This window comes from Liolophura sinensis, chromosome 6, assembly GCF_032854445.1.
Source record: "Liolophura sinensis isolate JHLJ2023 chromosome 6, CUHK_Ljap_v2, whole genome shotgun sequence".
Lineage (NCBI taxonomy): Eukaryota > Metazoa > Mollusca > Polyplacophora > Chitonida > Chitonidae > Liolophura > Liolophura sinensis.
The window spans coordinates 41,273,515-41,284,331 of NC_088300.1; the positions used below are offsets into that span (position 1 = coordinate 41,273,515).

The window sequence follows — 10,817 nt, forward strand, 5'->3', positions numbered from 1 at the left end:
GTCAGCTATCAGCATCCTCAGACTACTCCCTAATTCTAACCCCTATAACATTACACTGTCAACAGACATGGCTTCCTTACCAAATATCTCATCACCGGGAGATTTACTGGCCTTTATTCCTAACACAAAGCATACACAGTGTATCAGGAGTTAACTCACTCCTGTGGCCCCACTTTACAATTTGATTTATAGAACTAAGCCTGTAGCTGGGATTTGTCTCAATAGATGGATGCCAAATTCCAATCACTCTTACCACTCATTCCATAATATCACAGCCAGCAGTCTTGTATGTGCTCCTGATGGGGAAATGAATTACAAGAATAAACATGCTCCACATGTGCTGTACACACTCCACTCTTCGAACACCAGAGGTATGTCCCATACATGTGCACTATATAATAGGTCAACATGTATCATACTATTGTAGGATACATATTGTTCCTGGGGCCCATTTTACAAAACTGTTTCATCCTTAATAATATATTAATCCTTAAAGTTTTACATGTAGATAAAGACATGTAAACGCTGGGCATGGGGTTCTGAAAGGACTCAACCACAAAATATCACTGGATGTACATGTAAAATTACAAGATACAAAGACACAAAAAAGGCCTGACAAATGTTTTGTGTGTAATTTCTTTTTTTCTTCATTCTTTTCTCAAAAGTCATGTTAACTGTACTTTGTGTTCCCTTATAATATTGGCTGCAACAATTAGGCATCCGTTATTCAAAAGCTAAGGTGTACAAGAAGTACACGTAAACGTGCAACTAAGTTCAAACGAGATTTAACAAGGATTTGAACTAGTTCTACAATCTAAAAAGCAAATGAAATGATCTATTAAGCAACTTAGCACACATTTAATCTGGGTGACATTTATCATAATTTGTAGCAATTTTCCAGATGTGTGAAAGATGTTATAAAAAAACCCAAAGTGTTATGCTGGTGGTTTTACCGTAAATATGACATATATTCACATAAAGGAGAAACCATGCATCTGATGTAGAGTGATAAACAGTCAACCAATATCCTAAACTATTTGAACATAGACACAGGTTAAAATTGATAAACATTGCATTCGATTTCAATGAAGTAAAGAACCAATTTTACAACATAACAATGGCTGTAAATAAATAAAAAGTTTACGGCTGATATTTATCACCACTGAGTTGAAGAGGGGAAATCCAGGTTGCCATGGCAAACTGCAAACCTTAGGAGAAAATAAACACAGCCTACTCTGACAAAATGCCTCAGTCTGGATGTGCTTCCTGCAATTCAGGTTTACCATTCAGGCTTGCCTTGTGCAGACAAATTCTGCAATAGTTCATGTTATTATAAACGACACCATGGGTTGGAACAGTGAATAATCATGGGTTTTCAAGTTCTCCACAATAAATTTATCCATGTTGTACAGTATACACACATTAACAGGTCTCTGCTTATTATGTGAACCGAATAACGTGGCAGCAAGAAGAATTTCACAGGATATCTGAATACACAACGTAAATGTAATGTCCATAAACGGAATGGCACAAAACTATGGAATTTATTAGCATTGAAGTGCCAGATAAATCAATATCATTCATAAAGATATCTACAAGAGATATCTGCACTTCATATTTGCTGGTTGAAATCAATAAAAAGTTGGAGACTTTATGACCAAGGCTGAGCAAGTGTTTCCCTTATGTCTACCTCTAGAAGAGCCTTTCACTCTTTTGATACTGTAGTTCATGCGTTGCAGCACCATATATTAGACTGACCCCCTGTTTATGTTTGCTTCATGTCCATGTAGAATGTGTAGGTGTAGAGACCACTTCCGATCGTGACTAGTCAGCTACAGGAAAGGGCGTCCCTTTTACTTACATGTTCTCACTGTGTGCTATAAAGGAAAAGGACAGAAAAGTACTGTAGAATATCTAATACATTTGCCTTCAGGAAAGAAAAAGTTTTCGAGAGTTCAGGATGGCCAGCTAGTAATAGAAATTCTGTGAATTCTTACTTCATGGCAGTACAATACCTATATGTTTTTTAACACCCTGTAAAACTGGAATGGGACCGCCATTTCGATAGTCCATGTGACGAAACAGAACACGGTGTTCAATCAGAACAATCAATGCACTTTGTCCCTGCATGTGGTGTCCTCCATAACACACAGGTACTGTACAAACACAGGTATCATCTTAGTTTCTGTAACAGTGTTAATACACGTACACGTAGCTTACAAGTCTATGACCTTTAGTTTCTTTGAACATTATTAAAATGAGGTTTGATAAGGGCAGGCGTGCCGTGATCATCATTGTGGTGTGCAACAAATCACTGTAGGAGCAACAGCAATAGCAAGCAATCACATACTAGGAGTAATCACTCAGAGTTCTGCCATATTGCCTTGTCACTTACATCCCCCATTTCCAGCTCCTTGAGACAAATCATGTACATTCAATATCTTTCTTCTGTTCTGAATGGATCAATACTCTAAGGAATTTCATGGTTCATTTATAGTATTACAAGATTATCACATCGGAAATATTTATTAAACATGTACAGTACACGAACATCAAACACACATGTACAATAATGGATCTACAAGTATATTTATACATAATTTATGCTCCTGAACTTAAAACAATACACATACATGTATATTTAGTTTGGAACTTTCATTCTCTTTTTGTTATCATTTGCTTATCCAGCTGTACATGTACTGACTTTCATTCATTACCCGTTTCCCTTTCAGTGCACTTCACACACATTTTTTATGCTGATATTGGAGACAGAACTACATTGGCTGGACTGCTTGGTTTTAGGGCTTCACAAGAGGTGTAATTTTTTTTTAACAGTCTACACAGATTAATGCCTTCAGAATGTGTTTGAATAAACAAATTGAATTACAATAATACATTTTCACTTGGTAAAAAATATGACCAGTTTGTTGTAACACTATCAGCTGCCCAAAACAATGGAGGGTGTGCCTAACACCAACAAACTGAACCAAGTGCATGGGTGTGTTCAGTGATTAAATACATATACCTGTCCTTCTTGCTCATAACCGTGAAACCCATTTTAACATGTACAGGTTGTGCAACATCTCAGTATAAATACAGTGTGCATGCATTTACATAATTTACAAGCAGTCATATTTGACTGATGGATTGAGAACAAACCTAAACAAGAAACCTTGGACATATTTTACATATAGATCTCATTAATAATCTCATTCACACAGTTAAACTTTATTATCATGCATGGTAAATAAGGCTTTAAAGTACAGTAGTTAACTAATCTCCTGCCTGGGTAATTTTCGAGCTATACATGTGTGTATTATCATCATTTGTTAGCACAGAAACAATAGGAGCTGATGATAATATTTACTTTCAAACAAATAATTACATGGCCAATAAGATGACTCATGACATGACCTAAAGTCCGAGCCTGTCAAACAAGTCCACCTACACTGCAAAGAGGTACTGAATGTTCACACTACATCTTTAAGTAACCAGGACATAATGTGGGTCAGGGCTTAGCATGGTGATGAAAGCATGCTGCAGCCCCTGGGATTGCATTATTCAAGAGGAACACAAATAAATCAGACGTCGTGCAACTACCTGCGACAGATTCTCAGACAAACAGTACACCCTACAATAATGAATAAACTGGACTGTGAAAGCTTTACACTTCACAACGAAATCTTACAGTTTGCACATACAATTTAAGTGCAACTATGCATTACTTTACTCTTCATACTGCAGCTTGGTCCGATCCTTTCTTCCCAACCTATACAGAAAGTAGGTTACTGGTTTGATACGCTACATATACATGTACGCATACGTATATATTAACAATACCCCAGGATTGACCAATCAGCGCATCCTAAGGCAATGAATATTAGATCTTGTTTTCTCTGTTGTTATATCATTATGTTGGTCAGCCCTTACAGTGTATCTCCATTACATTTGGTAAAATTTTCCCCTTAAGTTTTCACCATCCCGCTTCATTCAGAGCTGCGACTGTTCAGAGCAAAATACATCCTCAGTTCATAATTTATACACTGATGAGCCTCATGTCCTGCTTCTACTCATCAAAACATATTTCATCCGGGTTTGTTCCCCACTCAACCCCCCACCAAATCATCCAATTGGAGCACAGGAATCTGAACAAGTGAACTAATGTTGTGACAAAACCAATAACAAAATATAACGTTAATTTCCATAGGGTAGTCATCACACTGTGAGCTGTGTGACCAGGGTAAAGTTTCTTATGATTTTATGCAATTCTCAACAAGACAGTACTCATGTCTGTAAACAAATTAAAATGTCTAGTGCTTTTAATACCTGCATATCTACAAGACAAGTGTGCCATATATAGGCAAACTGACAAAAACTTTTCTGCTGCAAATGCCTCCTACATCTACTATTTATTTTTACTTTAAATTTCATGGAGTTCATAGATTTAAAGTTCATTAAAACAACTAAAGATTTGTGCCCTCATTCAAACGTCCTTTAACAAAATGAAATGTACATGTAGTGTGTCTACACATTATACTGCATATTCGCATGACAAAGTTGAAATTCTTCTGTAGAACAGAATTCATAAATACAGATAAGACAGTGTTACCAATCTCAAACAAGTTCCTAACAGGCCGATGGAGCTTGTACAGGTACTTGCAACTTACAACAAAGAACTTGCAATATATATAATATACATGACATCGCTTCACATAATGATATAAACAAAAAAAAGTAACCAATATAAACATACACAGGTAAATTATGTAATGAATTTACAAATTCTGCTTGCAGTTTAGATATAAAACCCAGATGAAAAAGGACGCATAAATGAAGAGAGTCTAACCAGACATAAATGTACAATTACAACCTAAAGGACGTCTATGTAGGCCAACACATTTACAAGGGTCTATAAATATTGACGAGCAAACACTGTCAATGAGTTTAACACCTTAGAGCAGAGGGTTTCTGAGACAGATGGTAGGTTTAAAGCTCAGTTCGTCTTAGAATAACCCAGTACTGGAGACTGGATAGAACTGGACAACCGCCAAATCACCCACTTCGTATGCCAGATGAGCACGCTTGTGGACTCACCCCACATCTCCAGGCTGCAACAGCTATTGAATTCACCTGAGTATTCCAGATTGCAAACACCTGCCAAGACACCGGTACCAGACAACATTTACTAAACATGTCTAGGTCTTATACCAATAAGCATATCAGTTAGATATTCATATATTTAACCTTCAACTAATCATTCATGAATAGTTACATGTATTGCAAAAGAAAGTAAATTACTAGCCCCAGGCTGGAAGCCTTTCATGCAAAAAATCTCTCTTAAATGAAAACAACTGTGTTACATTGTCTTTTTGTTAAATAAAAAGAGCACAACTGAACTGTTTGGTTCAGCTACATGTATGCAAGTTTCAGAAAACAAGAAACAGGTGTTCTTTAAGAGACCTGCCTACTAACCCTGGAACATACGTCACTGTCCTACCCTGCCATACACATCTTAATAATACATAAATATATACATGTAATGCACTTTTAAAATCCAATGATTCTCTGACAACTACCAGTGAAGTGTGTGTTCTTGTAAGTACTATAAATGAATATTTTAATACTGTTAAAATGGGAGGAAGAAAACCTATAACTTGCTTTGTTAGTAATGTACAGAATAGTACATACATGTACCGTACATTAAATCTTATTCAATAAAATATTGCAGACAAAGTGAACTTCATCCTATTCTCTTACAATGTATAAGTATATTCACTTCCAAAAGATGGTAGACCATGTGGAAAATCTCTGTCTTCAACATGCTAATTACTACTATGATATCACCATGTGCCAGGTAAGAACCACAATCTGTTGTTATTAGGGCCTCAGAGATAATCTGCACTGCCTGTCTCCTCAGCCTAAGACATATAGTAGCCATAAAGTAAGCAAAGTCAGCTGAAACTGAGGCATTCACACAGGTGTAACATTTACCCTTTTAAATTCCATCAAGTATGCATAAATACAATTTCTCAAGTTTCTTCTAACCTTCACACAAAGGGATTAGCTTCAAGCTTGGCTGCATGTGGTACTCTTAGCTGTGAACTTCTGCCTGACAAGTGGGTAGACATGGATATATTCGTGTATAGATTGTACTGTGCATGCAGTCTTTAGGCAACCCCATGTGTACTCCCACCATCACTTCTTTTCTTTGTTCAGGATGCTGCTTGTACGTGGCAAACCACATTATTCACAATTCTGAACTTACATGTAATTATAAAGGCAAAAGTATTTTGATCAACAACCTAGAAACACTTAATGTTGCTTGTAAAATAAAAATGATCCTTATATAATTATGATAACTGCATGAAAAAGAGGGCAAGATCATACTACAATTCAAACAAGATGTGTGAACCAGAAAATCTCATTATAACAGGGAGGATGTCACTCGGGCTGCTCCGCATAAAAGCAGACAAATGAGGGTTAATGCACAGATGTTTATCACAAAATCATATTTAGACACAGAGCTGAGAGCTCCTGCGCTTGTGCTACATGCAGATGTAGTTGAGAGGGATGTGCAGCAAACCACATGATGAAGCACACCTAACACTATGCTGGATTGTTTAAGGGCAATTCAACTACTCAAACCATGTGACAATGAATGTGTAAAGAGTTTTTTTCGAATTGTATCATTATGCTGTGTGCATTACACACTTTAATAAGATTGGAGGCTGATGAAACACTTAATGTACATCATAGATTGAGCCAGAATTTTAAATCAGGCTGTCTCGTTTCCAATTTTCTCCCCCTCTCCCTAACTCCACCATATTAATTTTGTCAGAATATGGCATCTCAAAGACACTGTCATCCCCCCCAGACAAACCTGTGATATACATACAGTTTCTGCTGTTTTTCCTATTTTCTCCAGCATCAATTTATGCTCAACCACGGGACTTGTTTAATTTATCTACATGAACATGCACCGTACTATGTGGCATATACAAATGCCTATGTGTGTACATCATGCTTTTGGAGCTTAGCAGGTGTCCAGTGTATGCCACAGACATGTGACAACAAACCACAGATGTATTACATAATAAAAATATATCCATGTACGCTGTATAACTGCAACAATAACCTCACCTTCAAATGAATGATGATATGAGTGTTGTTATTGTAGTAACCTTTCACCAACACTATGTCAATACCAAGCTTTCTCCTGTAGGGGTATAGATACAGAATATCCTAGTATAACCTCTGTAATACATATATGTGTTATATGTACAATGAGTGTATATGGAAAGAAAACAGTGACAAAGCCAACAAACACTATATATGTAACCTTTTACAAAAATGTTAAGAATGATTGTTTACTTATGGGTAGAAATAAGTTTGGGCAGTTCACCGCAATGCTTCATTCTGATTGGCATGCTTCATTCTGATTCTTCAGGACTGACCCTGGATCTACCGCCCTGAATCAGACACTCTACCAACTCAGCCAGCGGGGTCAGTCATTTTCACACTAAACAATTTCACGAATGACCCTATGCTAACACGTAATCTATCATTTCTACAATTCTTTAAACAATTTTAATTTAATGCATTTGTTTCATGTGTAACTTTTTAAGGGTTGATTCACCTATATGCAGTACATGTTGTATACTTGGGCAAAGTGCAGATTATTATCCTAATAATCTACCACTGGATGGTAGAATTGGCAGGACAATTGAGGGGTCTGAAAAGCTGTCAAAAGGAAAACTTCTTCAATGAGGATAAGTGGCCTGTCAAAGTCTCATGGCTGACAAGACCACTTCCTCCATCTGCTGCAAACAATAGCCTTCAAGAAGGAAATTCCAAACAAAACAGCAGGTCCAGGTATGACCCCACTGGTGCAACAGCATGTGTAAGCATAAGCCCCTCGCATGTGGTAATTGAAGGTGGGGTGGAGGGAGGTGGGGGGTACAAGAAAAGTGGAAGGGAGAGGGTGAAGATAAGTAACATTTATGATTATCAGACTTTCAGTGTCAACTCTTCATACAGAACTGACTATCAAGGCTATACTATAGCAAAGATTTCAGAAATAAATCCTGAAGTGTTTGAACTGTTGAAGTTTATATGAACTAAAAGGCCAACGTGACATGTGTAATAACCAGAGTTTCATGCCAACAGATATTATATTAATGCATACATTACAACTACAGCATGTATACCGTTTAATGAAAGTAACAATGAAACTAACCAATCATGTACATCTTTGTTATATAGTGAACATTCTTTCTAATATTCTACTTTAGAACAGTATTAAACATATTCCTTTGATGTAGCAAACATCCATGGATAGTTTGCTAAACAACTCTATTTAAATCTGAAATTTTAACATTAACTACATGTACTAACTGTGCAGCAGTTCCATTAACCTCTGCTGAAGGCATAGATGCCTTCATATCAAACTTTTATGACGGCAGCCAACTGTCAATTACTTATAGTTGCTTATTTATGTTATGATTAAGCGGTTAAGTGGCCCCTCTAACTGCTAACACACCAGCAAGAATGCAATACAATACCAGTGGTTGATATTACATTATTACGACTAGTCCAAAGCTAATCTGGATGTTCCTACTGTGATGTCCAGCTTTGCTCATATGAACTTCCACTCAAAGAACAGCTTGAACCGTACCTTATTATTGCTATCCACCAATTCCCTGATACAAACAGACCATAAAAAGGTCAAAACCAGCATCGGTACACCATCCTTCAATGGTAATCCAGCCATCTGAACTTTCGCACCAGGCAAACCAAACTAAAGTCTGCCATGTTTGAATTTTTTTTTTTTAACTTTGGGCAGGGTGATGGGCCACGAAAATTTTATCCCACTCAACATTCTGTTAATAGGGCATGCAATTTTTTAAAATGCAATTACATGCTAACATTGCAAAAATATTGTGTCTAGGGAACAATTAGTATGAAAATAAAGGTTTTGGGGTTCTCCATTAAGAATTGCATGCCCTGTAAACAGAATGTTGGTATGATAAAACCATATGATGAAAGATGGTTTACTGATGCCGGCTTTGACATGTTTACGGTTTGTTTGTATTGAGGAACGGAAGATAGCAAAAATATGGTAGGGTTGCAGCCCGATGTTTTAGTGAAATTGTCTGCATGGAAATGCATATGAGCGAAGCTGGGTGTTACGGTAGGAACGTCCAGCTTAGTGTTGGGCTAGTCTACATGTTGTACCAGGAAGCCACGATCAACACTGACTTGGCAACCCTACATCTAACTAAAAATCATATTAAATGCAATCACTCGTTGCCCAAGATCGAGGAAATTAACCAAATGCAGGCATCAACTAATACATATGTATGTCTCGCATTTTATGTTTGAGCTCTCAACAAGCACAAGTATGCAGTAATGCCTGCTAACTGCGTTCCTCAATCGTTCAGTAATATGTGCTCTGGTACTCTTTAGATTGGGTCAGCTGCTTTTTCATATGTGTCTGTAACAGCTTATCAAATCACTAGACTGACCCAAGAGTAGCAATAAATGGCTACCTCTACTCTAGACTACCATTTCAAGATGGCGCCACCCTCGCTCAAAATGCTCGACATATTTGCTCACTGACTGATACATCGCTTACATGAGACATGTAAGAATATTTCCCAGTGACAAAAGCACGCAAAGTTTTTCTGTCTTCTGCATGTAACTTCAGCTACCAAGACGCTATATGCGTCATGTGCATGAGGTGGACACACATGGAGGGTACGCTGAAATCATCCCCACCGGCAGAGTTGAGTCACCAACATAGACACACCGGTGATATTTCGTCTGGGACCGGCGGTGTACATCGCAGCAATGTTATGCAGCAAAATGTGGGAAAATTTCAAGACAGCCTTGTGCCTGCAGTAATCACAGACTATCAGGTGTAACAGTGCAACACTTACCTAATTTGATCGGCAAAAGGTACAAGTTTCACTCCTCCCAAACCTCAACGAGCTGTGACCCAGATACCCTCAAACAAGCATCGGAATTATGCAAATATACAAGCGATGGCAGACAGGAAAGTGGCCGGCGATTGGCTGTTCCCTCCAACGTGCGTACTCCACATGACTTCGACTGACTAAGCGCACAGTTCCCAAGTGAGACACAGTAATGGAATGCCAATCACTCATTCTAGGGAACAGTTAAGCCATTTATTCGATATAGCTTTCGACTGGTTCTATGAACTGTCGAATTAAAGATACAGCGTCATGTTATGTGACGATGTTTCCTTTTCTGTAGAGGGCGGCGGTTTACACAGGAAGTAGAATAGCCATGCCGGATGACATCAGCATACATTAAAAATTCCAGGTGACTTTCAGGTACACGAGTAAATTTTTGAACTTAGCAGGGCTTGTTTGGTAGATCCTGTCATCCAGTTTGTATCTTTGTTTGATTGTTGCTTATAATTTGATGGCACGAGATTGAGTGTTAATAAAACCATTAAATACGTTTGTTTGGGTGTGTTTTTTTTTAACATTTAAGCCTAACCCATTGTCACAAACCCAGGGCCTATATACAGCAGGCCTAAATTGGGATTCACATAGTTTAACTGTGTCGCGTATCTTCATATGCTCCATCCTTGATTATGTTTATAATAAATGTATGTATATAAGCTGAACAACGATACAGTAAGACGTGACATTATCACAACACACCTTTTAGTAATGTATACAGGAGTCCAGTAGGTATATATATATATATATATATATATATATATATATATATATATATATATATATATATATATATATAAGCAACAATGTGTCTTTGTTTTCACCACA

General features: G+C 37.4%; 1 protein-coding gene across 9 annotated transcripts in view; it reads right to left on the minus strand.

Moving 5' to 3' along the window:
• Positions 1-10,076, minus strand: part of LOC135469214 (protein hu-li tai shao-like) — a 35,329-nt gene extending 25,253 nt beyond the window's left edge. For 8 of the 9 annotated variants that reach the window (XM_064747794.1, XM_064747793.1, XM_064747791.1 and 5 more), the window contains exon 1: positions 9,939-10,076. The gene's annotated coding sequence lies outside the window, so the exon portion shown is untranslated. Of the gene's footprint in view, positions 1-9,634; positions 9,680-9,938 lie in introns of those variants that run through there. The other variant, XM_064747787.1, reaches the window with a different exon arrangement.
• Positions 10,077-10,817: the final 741 nt, after the last annotated feature.